This window comes from Mirounga leonina, unplaced genomic scaffold (genome assembly GCF_011800145.1).
Source record: "Mirounga leonina isolate KUSES-001 unplaced genomic scaffold, KU_Mleo_1.0 Mir_83, whole genome shotgun sequence".
Classification (NCBI taxonomy): Eukaryota; Metazoa; Chordata; class Mammalia; order Carnivora; family Phocidae; genus Mirounga; species Mirounga leonina.
Genome location: NW_023270826.1, coordinates 3,061,090 through 3,074,588, shown reverse-complemented (window position 1 = coordinate 3,074,588; position 13,499 = coordinate 3,061,090). Strand labels below are relative to the sequence as shown.

General features: G+C 39.7%; 1 protein-coding gene across 1 annotated transcript in view; it reads left to right on the top strand.

Moving 5' to 3' along the window:
• LOC118002845 (A-kinase anchor protein 6-like) overlaps positions 1–13,499 on the top strand; it is a 286,400-nt gene that overhangs the window by 153,425 nt on the left and 119,476 nt on the right. The gene's annotated exons all lie outside the window — the stretch shown is intronic.

The following is a 13,499-nucleotide window of genomic DNA, read 5'->3' as shown; positions in this document are numbered from 1 at the left end:
GACTCTCATGAATAAATAAATTTAAAAAAAAACATTAAAGAGTAAATTTAATTATTTCATTATTTTAATGACTTAATAATAGTATACTCATAAAAATGGAAACAGTAACCTATTTCACTTTTATACATGAGCCAGACAACAAGGGGGAGAAACTGTTCCCCCAAGTTCCATTACATGTTAAAGAGCATCATATAAACCTATGGGGTGTGACTGTAGCCAAAATATTCCCTGAAAAGTCAGGAGGAAAGAAATCTTTTCATGCACTTGTTTGCATTTGTATTTTAAGTGCTTATAGTTACAGATATTTGGGGACAAATTAAGTACCGATTATAAATTCTGTCTTGTGATATAACCCAGGGTCTGAGAATCCAGGGAAAGGTTAAGAGTCATAATTCTATTTAGGAAATGGCAATGGACTTTTCAAATTTCAAATTTTTAAATCTATATAATTTGCTGCTCTAGCAGGATTATTTTATACATAGACACGTTATGTATATATTTGATTTATCTTAGGTGATTCAGCAGACATTCCTAAGTACTCATAAGAAGAAAAGCATAGCAGCAAATAAGAAGGAAAAGGTTAAATCTTGGAGCATGAACAATAAGCTGTTTTGAGGCTTTAATGTGCTTTAATTTCTCTCAATGCCTAAATAGTCTTTGGTGTAGATGCAAGCACAAACTTTAGGTCACATTCTCATGTTTTCTAAAAGCCCTGGGGACTGAGTGGGCACCACGTGCTTCTGACCTCAGATTCCAAGGACCCAACCTGAGTACTTACTCTGGGCTCCACACATCATACATTTGCCCTGGGAATTGCTTAGTTAACAACAAGCATTGTTCTGTGATGTGGGAGTAGGTGAACTTGCCTGATATCCTTTGTTTATGCTCCTTGGGGTGCTGAAGACTGTGCATTGTGCAGAAATTTAAGAGTGTGCTGAGGAAAAGGCAGCTATTTAATACTAAGGACAAAAACCATATACTCCTTTCTATTTTCTGTTTACATACAGAAAAGCATTGTTGGAGGAATGCATGTGGGTGAGGTTATCTGGGGTGTCCTGCCCCCAAGACTCCCTGCTCCCACAGTCAAATCCTTAATTCTGGAGCCTTAAGAACACAGCCTTGTAAAATTATCTGCTCCAATGATACATAAACTTCATTAACCATTCCTTTTATTGCATAGAATGAGCATTGTTTCCAATAAGCAACAGAAGGAATCGTGTGGACTTTCTAGGGTCCTCATTCCATATACACACATCCAATCCACTAAAGAGAAAATTAAGCTGGTGACGCAATTCATATATTTTTATTTCCTCCCCATGTCTACATGCATACTAAGAGTATGTGGCTGAAAAAATGTATAAGCTACTCCAGGGAAGACTCAGCTGCTAGGTAGAATGTGATCTTAAATTTCTAGGAAGTTTACGTAACCACAGTATTGCTTAGAAGTGAATTTTAACCTCTCTGGCTTGGTGACAAGTTGGGTGTCAAGGTGATAGAACAGAGCTTATATATAACTACGAACTGTGCATTTAACGGTCATGAGTACGTGCGGTAGAACGATCTCCCTGAGTGTATGTGAGGCCGTGGGAGCACTAGTAACAGAGCTGTTTACCTATGGGAGACATTTGGCATAGGCTTCAGCATGGCAAAGCGGGGAAACTGGCTTCCAGGAGGGACATGCAATGCATGAGTCACTGATGGTTCTCCGTGGGAGCAGATTGGTGCTTCTCATGCCTGCCAATTTAAATGAAATACTTACAGATTGTTTTGTTTCTTTCGCCCAGGAAATATTCCCTGAAGGCCTACTGTGTGAGTGGCACAACGGCCTGGGCAGAGTTTGTCAAGAATACTTCCCTTTTGTGTATTTTGTAAAGTGTAACCATCTCTTTTCCTGACACCTCTTTCTATCAAGAGGTTGTCTGATTTCATTTTTTTTAAATGAATTTCAGAGATGCTGTTTAATTCATTAAGTAGCATCCTACTTGCTGTCAAGACTTACTGTCGATCACAAAGCATGTCTTTTGTTCAGTTTATAAATGATAGAACTGGGAGGCAAAATGGCTGGGTGACTGGCATGCCCAGGATGATTGTTTAAGTTGGAGCTAAGACCTCAGTGCCAAGCCCTGGGTCCGAATGCAGTGGACAGTTCATCAAGGCATGTTTTGCCTTCTCTCTGAGGATTTCATTCAGACTCTTGATAAGCATTTTTTCCTCTGAATCCTACGTTGTGCATAGTCCATAGTGTATGAAATTAAATTATGATATTTTTCTACTCTGGAGAAATTGAAGAGTCTTAAGGAGATTTCATTAAAGCCACAAGGAAGCTTGGGCAAAAACATTGGGAAGTAAGATTAAGTGAAAACAAAATCAACTTCATTAATTTGCCAAATATTACTAATAGGAAGTACAGAGATTAAAGGCCAAAAGGAGAGGCTCACAGTTTGGTAGGAGGAGCTAGTTTGTAAGCAACATAGACTAAAGGATCCCAAGTGCTAAGTTAGAAGTCTTTATGGGGTAGGGGCTGTGGCTCATGGAAGGCAGAGCTCAATTCTGACTGTGGTGGGGGGGGAGTTGGAGCAGATCAGGAAAAACAGCAGAGAGAGGACTATGGAGACAATTTTTGAAAGAAGGCTTGATCAGTGATGTTGAGCATCTTTTCATGTGTCTGTTGGCCATCTGTATGTCTTCTTTGGAAGAGTGTCTGTTTAAGTGCTTTGCCCATTTTTAAAAATTGGATAATTTGGTTTTTTGGTGTTGAGTTACATAAGTTCCTTATATACTTTAGGTATTAACTTTTTATCAGATAGAGCATTTGCAAGTATCTTCTCCTATTTAGTAGGTTGTCTTTTTGTTTCACTGATGGTTTCCTTTGCTCTGCAAAAGCTTTTTATTTTGATGTAGTCCCACTAGTTTATTTTTGCTTTTGTTTCCCTTGCCTTAGGAGATGTGTCTAGAAATATGTTGCTACGGCTGATGTCAGAGAAATTACTGCCTGCCTGTGTTCTCTTTTAGGATTTTTATGGTTTCAGGTCTCACATTTAGGTCTTTAATCCATTTTGAATTCATTTTTGTATATGCTGTTAGAAAGTAGTCCAGTTTTGGGGCACCTGGGTGGCTCAGTCGGTTAAGCATCCGACTCTTGATTTTGGCTTAGATCATGATCTCAGGGTTGTGAGATCAAGCCCCGTGTTGGGCTCTGCACTGGGCATGGAGCCTGCTTAAGATTCTCTCTCTTCCTCTGCCCCCTACTCTTCCCCCCGACTCTCTCTCTCGCTCTCAAAAAAAAAAAATGTAGTCCAGTTTTATTTTTTTACATGTAGCTCTCCAGTTTTCCTGGCACCATTTATTGAAAAGACTGTCTTTTCCCCATTGTATATCCTTACTTATGTGTATTGCAAGCATTATTTACAATAGCCAAGGCAGAGGAGTAACCTAAATGTCCATCAGTAAATGAATGGATAAAGAAAATGTGGCATATATACACAATGGAATATTATACAGCCATAGAAAAGGATGAGATCATACGTTTGAAGCAACATGGGTAGACCTAGAGGGTATTAGCTAAGTGAAATAAATCAGACTGAGAAAGACAAATACCGTAAGATTCCACTCATAAATGGAATCTAAAAAAATGTACAAACAAAAAGCAGAATCAGAATGATAACTACAGAGAACAAACTGATGACTGACAGAGGGGAGGGGAGAGGGAGTGAGCAAAATGGGTGAAGGGGAAAGAGAGATACAGGCCTCCAATTATGAAGTAAGTCACAGGAATAAAAAGCAGAGCATAGGAATGCAGTCAGTGATATCGTAATAGTGATGTAAGGGGACAGATGGTAGCTATGCTTATGGTGAACATAGCATAACATATAAATCTGTCAAATCACTAAGTTGAAACTAACGTAAGGTAGTGTGTCAACTATACTCAAAGAAAAGAGAAAGAAGGAAGGCTGGGTGAGGGGAAGAGCTTTTCAGTTTAATCTGAACAAATGTTTATTGGGCACCTCCAACGACAGACCACGGTCCCTGCCTTCATGAAATTTACCGTCCAGCAAGGAAGTGTGACAGTAAGCCAGTATTTACCTGGGAAATGAGAGAAAAGGGGAAGCAGAGGGTGCTAGAGGAGCTTAGAGCAACAGGGTAGGCTCCATGAGGCCAAGTTGCATGTGTCACGCTCACCACATTCTGCCCTACATCTGGTCCTTGGTGTGTGCTAGATGCTCAGTGAATGAATGGATGCACAAATGAGTAGCTAAAAGTGATCTGGGGCTCAGAAAGAGGGAGCGAAGGTCTGGAATCATCGGGCTGCCTTGTGGTTCCATGTGACTGGAAAGCAAAATGGCAAGTTGGGTGCATGTGAAAAATAAGGCTTGTGAAGAAGGTGATGTCCTGCTCCTGGAGTTAATCATTGAATTCATGGTTCTTAACCAGGATAGTGCATCAGAATCACCCGAGGAGCCTTTAAGCCGAGAAATGCCTTCCTGCCCCACCCCACTGAAAATTCTGCATCAGTAGGCAGGCCTGAGCCAAGATATAAATATGTTCTAATGCCCACTTCCAGCTGAGAACCTTTTTTACTAGTGGTTTTCAAAGTGTGTTCTCTGAACCAGCAGCATCAGTATCTCCTGGGAATTTGTCAGAAATGCCAATTCTTAGTCCCATTCCAGACCTACTAAATTGGAAAGTCTAGATCTGGGGACCAGCAACCTTTGTTTAATGAGCCCTCCAGGTGGTTCTGATGCTGCTATTTGAGGACACTGCTTTAGTCAGTGAAGATTTTAGTTGAGAAATTAATTGAGAATGTGGAGACTGAATTGGAGACTAAAGCCAGAAAGAATCGATGATGGCCCATCAGGTGAGGGGAATGAGGAAGAGAGGGAAAGGAGCCATTCTGATGTTCTAACTGTAGTTCAGGGAGGAGAAAGAAAATGGGAGGATTTGGATTCAAATGACTTTTGTGTCATTTAACGTTGAGTATTTGTTGAACAACTTTTAGGTGCAGGCTGTACTGGGGATGTAGAGACAATGGGACACAGTGTGTGGCAGATGGATGTAAATCAGGAAAATCTTCCAGAAGTGTCATGGAATATGCCTCAGGGCCAGAAGTGACAATGAGAATGCTTCCCACGGACACAGCAGTATGTACAAACCTCTAGTACCAGTAAAGACTGCCCGGCGTGTCAGTTTTGAAATGATATGCTGGCAGTGGTGTGGAGAATAGACTGCCATGGGCAAGAATAGGCAGTGCTCCATCAAGATGCTATTCTAGTCATCCACGTGACAAATAGGGCCTGAGCTAGGACCATAGCAATGGAAACTCAAAGTTTCCAATGGAAACTGAAAGAAGGACGTTGAAGACAGGCCTTGGGCACCAAGTGGGTAGGGGGCATTAAAGGAGGGGGAATTGAAGAATGGACTTCCGTGGTTCAGGCTTGTGCACTCTGGCAGATGAACATGTCACTCACTGAGGTGGGGAAGAAAGGGGAGGAGCAGGAGTGGGGGAAAGAAGCTGAGTGTTGGAGACATAGCTCTTTAGATGGTCTGTAGAACATCCAAGCGGAAATGCCCAGGGAGCAGGTCTGGAGCTCAGGAATGTTTGGGGCTCCTCAACCACGAACAAGGACAGTGTGATAACTCTCGGGTAGCAGAGGCTGAGAGAGGTAGGAACTTACTTTATGGTAAACTACTCCCTCACCCAGATGGACGTGACGCTATCTTTAAGGAATGTTTGTTTGAAAAAAGTATGGATAATCCGAACATTTTGCTTTCAGTTGGAATCTTTCCTGCTATATTAAACAAGTCTTCCAAAATAAAAACTCCATCATTGAGAATTCCAGGTAGTATCTTGATTGGCAGGAATTTAAGGCTACAGTCACCTATTATTTTCTGTCCCAAAGCTGCAGGTAAGGGGCTCCTGGGTGGCTCAGTTGTTAGGGGCATCTGCCTTTGGCTCAGGTCATGATCCCAGGGCCCTGGGATCGAGCCCCGGATCAGGCTCCCTGCTTGGCGGGAAGCCTGCTTCTCCCTCCTCCCACTCCCCCTGCTTGTATTCCCTCTCTCGCTGTCTCTCTCTGTCAAATAAATAAATAAAATCTTTAAAAAAAATTTTTTTTAAAAGCTGCAGGTAAAAGCTTCTGATCCTAGATATTAGAGTGAATTAGGACTGCTCAGATTGCTTCCCACGACACAAATAATCTTTACCTTTAGGGATAGTCATGAATTCTCTCTAGTCTAATTTTTTTAAAGGAGGAGAGAGTGTCTCCTAGATTAAAAATTAGAGACCGGAGTTCAAGTTGGCATTCTGCTGCTTTTTTGCTATGTGACCTTGATTGGGACACTTAACTTCCTCAAGAGGCAATATCTCTTGTCTGTAAAATGGGAATAGTTATCCCAGTGTACTTCATATTCTTGAATTTTTTATTTTTTGTTACCAGAGTATAGTTAACATACAATGCTATATTAGTTTCAGGTGCACAACATAGTGATTCAGGAATTCTATACATTAAGCTGTGCTCACCGTAATAAGTGTAGTTATAACCTATCACCATACAATGTTATTACAATATTATTGACCATATTCCACATGCTGTACTTCTCATCTCCGTGACTTATTTATTTCATATCTGGAAGCTTGTACCACTTAATCCCTTTCACCTATTTTTCTCATCCCGCTACCCCCCTACTCCATATACTTTTTGTAGCACAGAAATAAAATAATCAATAAGAAAATATCTAAAATATTTATAATGTAGTAGACATATAAAAATTAGTTAATGAAATATGCATTGAGGAACTACTATGTTGCAGGGAGTGGTATGAGGTACTAGGAATAGAAAAGATACAAAAAACTTATATAGTCTTCAGTCTAGTGAGGGAGAAAGACAAAGATGCTCAGATAGATACATCCTTATGAAACGTGGGTAAAATTCGAGATAGAGTGTATTATGGGGGTACTTAGGAGGTCTGCCTGATCAGGGAGATGTATGGGGGGGGAGGGAATATCTGAGCTTTCATAAAAGGTGCATAGATATTAGCTATTAGAAAAAGGTTGGGTAGGGGGAAGGTAAGGATTTCAGCCACAAGACAGTAACTGTGTAGGGAGGGTGTGTGTGTATGCGTGCGAGTGTGTGTGTATTGAGAGTTACTATAAATAATAATTTGATGTTATTGAAGCAGAAGGGCATGGAGCTCTTTCCTGACTCTGCTTCCTGGGATCAGGAGGGAATACTAAGCGAGTTCTCAGGGACTTATACTCCTGTGGTAAAGTTCTAGAAGAGAGTCTCATTGGCCATATGCTAAGCTTCCTCTGGCTATGGGGAAATTCGGGCAATGTCTACAGATGTAGACATAGTCAAGGTTTATGCCCTGTATCTAAGAATATACAAGTAATTCACTCCTCACCATGCAAGGTTTTGGTGTAAATTTTACTCCCAAATACAAACAGGATATATAGATAATTCCCAAGCACAATAGGCTGAACTAAATGAACTTTTAAATAGACAAAAGATTAAGTTTGGCAGGAAAGATGAGTCCATTTTCCTTCAGAAAAAGAAGCATCTCTGTATTGGTATGAAAAAACACACACAGATATGTATAAAGCATTGCCAAAGGGAAATGATTTTGACAAATGAAAACAAATACATCACTATTTAAACTATTGTTTGATTAAAGATCAAATTTGATTCTCTAAGTTAATTAAGCAATAAGATACACTGAATAATTTTAACCACCTGAGAAGAGATATAATCACCCTGGATTTTACTGCTGCAGGGTGATCTTCCTGGTTTTCTGTTGAGCACCGTGCCAACAATATCGCTGTCGCAGGTAGATGAACATAGATGCTTACTTGTATTCTCTCTCTCTCTCTCTCACACACACACAGAATGAGCATTTTGAATTTGTGCCCAATGGGTGTTTTTGGAATGTTGCTACATAAAATGTCTTCTTTTTGGTACACACCAGCCATAAAATGAAGTGCTGTCTCTCATTTGTGCTCACGTTGAGAATGCTCTCACAGATAAATCACTAGGCAACCCAAAGAAACTTCATTTTCACCCTGAATTTCTACTTTCTTCCTCTGACTCTTGTCCTGTCTCAATCTAATGGATAGCTGATCGGTGTGCATTTCATGTTGTTTTCGCTCCATCTTTGGTACTCTGATGTTATTAAATACTAAGATCACAAACAGCATGCAGTCAAAAGGAGCAAGAAGTACGTGGCTACCTTCTGGATGACTGATTCTGGGTACTATGCAATCATTAAAATAGGTCTTTCTGGGCTAAAAAAAAAAAATCTCACCAGTAGAAATATATTCATTGGAGTCACAATATTATACCCTTTTAATGTGCAAATACATTAAACTAATTTTAGACCTGGACAGCCCTCCACTTGAGTGATCTAATGCTATCCATGCCAGTATCTAGCAAAGGGCAAACCAGAGAGGCAGAGCATACATTCTAGGGAACTACTACTTCAAAGTTAACAATAAAGTCAACTAATAAAGATATATATAGGTGTATCTCCCTTCCATCTTAATTTTTGTACTGCTTTGGAGAGTTGATGAGGCCCATTGAAGAGACAGAGAGATGCTAGCAGGGACAATGGGAGGGTACCAAAGACAAATCTAATCTACCTCATCGTAATGGGCAGAGCTTAACACTTCTCTTTTAAAATTTATTCCTTTCTTCATTTCCCCATCTACTTAACAAAGGACTTGAGTCAACTTACAAAAATATGTACAATAAATTAAGATAAATATTTGACTGAAGTAAGTTAAGCAAAAGTAAAATCTGTGTAAGAAAACAAATGCATATTCTCTGCATGTCCTCAAGAGGAGTTTTGATTTGGCTCTCAATTTTCCATACCAAAGAAAAGAAAAAAAGTCTCCTCTATCAGAAAATTCATGGTGTCCTAAGATTAGAAATAGTATAAATCGAGGGAAACACAACTTCTTATGCCATTGAGGCCTGAGGAATTTCTCCTGTAGCTCTTTAAGGAGAAGACAGCATCTGTGATAGTACATCCCTACAAGAGAAATGGAATTCCCAAGGCAGTTTTTAAACGTAGGCTGAGGAAGTGATGTCAAAGCATAATTCAGTAAGAGCAGTCCTACAAGTAACTAAAACCTTGTAGTCTGAGCTCAGCACTCTCTGGGCAGGCTTGGCCTCGATGGAGGAGACAAACAAAATCATTCTAGGTGGGCTCTCTATGTTAATTCTGCTACCAGGATTTTGTTAGGGATTAGGAGGCAGAGAATAATTTCCAGATTATTTACTTCGTGCCCTAACCTAACCATAAGAGTAAATATTCTCTATTGCCTATTAAATCTTTGAGAACCAGTGAGGCGTAGGGTGGGTAAGCTGCCCAACTCACCCCACTGTGCCAACAGATTGTGTAGATCCAGTTCCCTCTAACACACAACTGGTGACACAGGAAGATTCATTCTTTTCTTTTTTTAAAATGACATCATCTCTTGCATTGTATCGTCCCTCTATTTGTGTAAGAATCACTTCTGATTCTAAATTCTTCAGAATGTTTTCCAGCTCTTTGGCTGGAACTTAGTCCAGTGTATTATATTATCTGGAAAGTTAGATAAGGGTTTGACTTCCTGACAGCCTAACAGAATCCTCCAAATACATCCAGAAATCTACATTGATATTTCTAATTGATATTTTCTAACCTTGGAGATGAGAATTTTGTTTTGCCCTATGGCTTTTGTTACAGTAACCACTGTTTATGGACAGGCCACCCATGAGTCCATGAGAAAGTAGGGCCAATCATTAACAAATTTGTAGAGTTGATTTTCTTTTTCTCAGGCATTTTCACATGTATGTGGGCATAAATGGGAGTGGAGAAAATTACTGCTGGAAAGAACTCCATATTCCTTTTTATTTATTAATGGCAAAGGCAGGCTGCTTTTCTCATGAGGAAGTCGCTCATGAATTTTCATTCAAAATAATAAATTAGTGTCCACACTTTAATATGTTTAGAGTGGAAAGGGATTCTACATGCAACTGGGCGTATCAGATTCCATGTCTAGAAAGCTAAATTTTATTCTTTAATGATATTATGATTGGGGCAGGTGCCCCTGTTCCATCTCCCTTCTGGGCTTACATGCCACATGGAGTGAAGGGTGATGGGAAATTCGGATCTATGATTAGTCTTTTACTTCAGTAACATACTTAAACCATATTTGTACAAGATTTTGTTACCACTCCCTTTAGTGTCTTTTTTGAAAAGCAGAGGCAAACTTCCTTGAGCAAATAATGTGAACAGTGAACACTTAGTGAATATTTGGGGAAAGAATCAATATGCTAAAGAAGCTAGGAAAATTGGATCATTTAATAGAAGTCCCGCTATAGACAAGCTGGTATTTTAGGAACCCGTCTTGTGTTTTTAGATGTGTTGGTGTGAAATAAACCATAAAGCATATGAAAGATGGAGTCTTACATGCTCCCAAATATATGTTACTGAGACTTAGGTAGAAAAACCGCCAAGACTTTTTAGTGTTATCTTTTCTTCAACCAATAATTACTCTGTTTTGATGATTTCTTCATTTGGTTGTCTGTTTTAATCAAAATTCCTCAGTGGGCCAAGTTGAAACCTCATATATTCACACACACCTCCCATTGATTTCACTTGGGCGAAACTTTATCTTTTAAGCAAAGTTTAAGTTGAAATGTTGAGTTAATGATGCTCACTTTAAATACCAAAGGCTGAATGCATTTATGTATTCAAACACTTAGCTAGTCAAACATAACTCCCATCAGGGTTTAGAGGAAGGATTATTTCTTAAACTATGCTAGCCTTACAAATAATGTATTGCTATCCAATCTGCAGAAAAATGATACTGAATAAGCTTGTTAGTATTTTATTTCTGCGGTGAAAAGCCCTGGAATCTTTTTGTAACCTTGAAAAGACAGAGTAAAATGGTGGACAGGATGTTGGGAAATATTTTTGTCAATTACCCGGAGTAGTTAACCCAAACTTAGAAAAAAACACTAAAGAAAATTTGCACATTTATTTCTCATAGCTTTGTCTGCATCTCTCTTAAATTCTCTGTGAAATAAACATTCATAATTCTGTACTTGTCTAATGAAGATGGACTTTGAGTTAGAAGGCTGTTTCTCCTCATAACATGAATAAGCTTTTCAACCTCCTAAAATGGGAATATTATACCGACAGCAGAATGTCCAACTCTTTTATTGTGACCCATTTAAGATCGAGTATATGGCAATTTAAAGGAGAAGTATCCAAATGAATACCATTTTGGTGATGTGTTTGCTTTATAACACTTTCCTAGAGTACATAGGAGTTTGCTTTGTAACATTTTCATAGAGAATATACCAGATTCATAGGTTATTGAAAAGATACGCTTTGAGAACTTTGAACATCGAACAGATTACATATTTGAGTGGATGAGTTAACACCAACTGAAACACAACTAACAGAAAATTTTATGAGGAAAATCCTTCCAAAAGAGTAGTTCCCATATTTATATCCCTTATAAGATTGTGAGTCACTTGCCACAATTTCAGTTGCCCCTCTCTCTCTTCTAAGAAGAGAGACTACTAGGGCCTTTGTCACCAAGAATTCAAAAAACAACCTCGTTCTGAATTCCGCTGATAGAATCAGCATATTCTTCAAAGGGATATAAAACTGTTAACTAGTTCTGTGCTACCCTTGATAAATTCACTCATCTATGATCCTCTCTGTTTTTGTGTATAGTAGCTGGCGCTTTGCCTGGAAGACTCTGTCTTTCACAAAATCACTTGAAAAACACTTCGCACACCTTTGCAGGTAATGTAAGCATAAGAAAGTAAACCACTTTCTTACCTAAGAATTTTCCTGAAATAATGAGCACATTTAATTGCATTCATTTCAGAAGCTTTCGAAGAACCAACAAAGAAATTCTAGTAATTCGTTTGTGATTTGCTATGGAGTTACATATTTGATTTCCCTAAATTTGGAAAGTTCTGAGGTCTTTTCTAAGCTGAGAATTAACACATGACCAAGAATCTGAAATCAGGCACAAATGCTTAAAAGAAGTGTTTTTGTCTTCAGTATTAGGACCTTATGAGAATTGTTGTTTGGAAAACACTGCTGTCGATTCTATACTAATGAAGCAAAATATGAAACCAAAGCATTTACTGTAGCTAACAAACTCAAGCCTACATACTTCTCAGCTAAAATGAAAAATAGACCAGACTGAAGAAAGGGTGAGTATCTGTGTTAGGTCCATTTGCCTCTTGTGGGTCTTCCCTGTAGACTCCCTGTAAAGAAAGCTGAGGTGCATTTAATTAGAAGAAATGGGTTTTTGTTCCAAGTCCCTTGCTAAGGGGAATCATAGGAGGGAACAGCTCTGTGGATTTAAAGGAGTGGTAAGGAGCCAGTGAAAAAATGTCCATGGTTCTGAACATTTTACCATCCCGTATATATGTTTGGTTTATTTCAGTCTCCTTTAATTTTCAGTGTAGAAAAGGGGAAGAGGTGGAAGGAATGGGGGGGTGGGGCAACTCACCTTAATCAAGAAGCTACTGCACATAATCTTGAAGTAAACAAATGCACCATTATCGTGGACTCGAAGGCAACCCCCCCCTTCAGAGCCTATCCGTGTGGCACTGGTTGTGCTGGTGTTGGCATTTGGGGAGGAGACACTATTATCTCTACCGCATGCTGCTCTTCTGAAGTCACTCCTGCCCCACTAAAGGTCTGTGGCTTCATGATCTACATTCACTCATCATCATTCACCAGGTGCTATGCTGAGCACTAGACGTGCAAAGATAAGTTCACCTCTTACCCTTGACTTGTTTGGTCCTAATCAGAATTTCTTTTCTTTATACACATATGGAAAAGAAAACAGGCCCCTTTATTTTCCTTGCTGATTGGTGATTTTTATGAAACACTGTAAACACATAATTTCCCGGTAAATGCTTTAAGATCAGAGGCCAGGCTCTTCAACACAGTGCTTGTAGCCTCCCCTAGTAGATGAATATTGTCATTGGGGAGCTACCTCTTGGGGTAAATGCTGTTTTTCAGATTTATTTCTCTCCCTTCTTTTTTCTAAGAGAGCATCTGGGTTTACATGACCTTGTGATTCTGGGGTGTGGTGAGTTCCCCTGGCTCACCGTGGCCCTTGGATAGGGGCTGGCTGGGTTCGTTGAAATGGATCTTGCCCTTAATATTCTGAGGTTGTCCCCCACAGAGGGCTGTGGCTGTGTTGTTATCTCTTGGCTTGGTCAGGAGGTATTTCCTGCTGACTAAGCCTCAACTTAACCCTCACTGACCCTGCCAACTCTCTGAGGTCTGGCTTCAGAGCTCCCCCTGCCTCTCCTTGGGGTCAGTGTGCCTTTGCTCCCATGGCCACACCTCTGTCAGGTTCACCAGGTGAAATCCCAGAAACCTCTTGGGGGGTGGGAAGCGAGAGAACAGTGTCCTCATCGAGGGGATAAAAGAACAGGTAGCAAAGGGAGTCCTGACCAAAGTTCTCTCTGACTGTA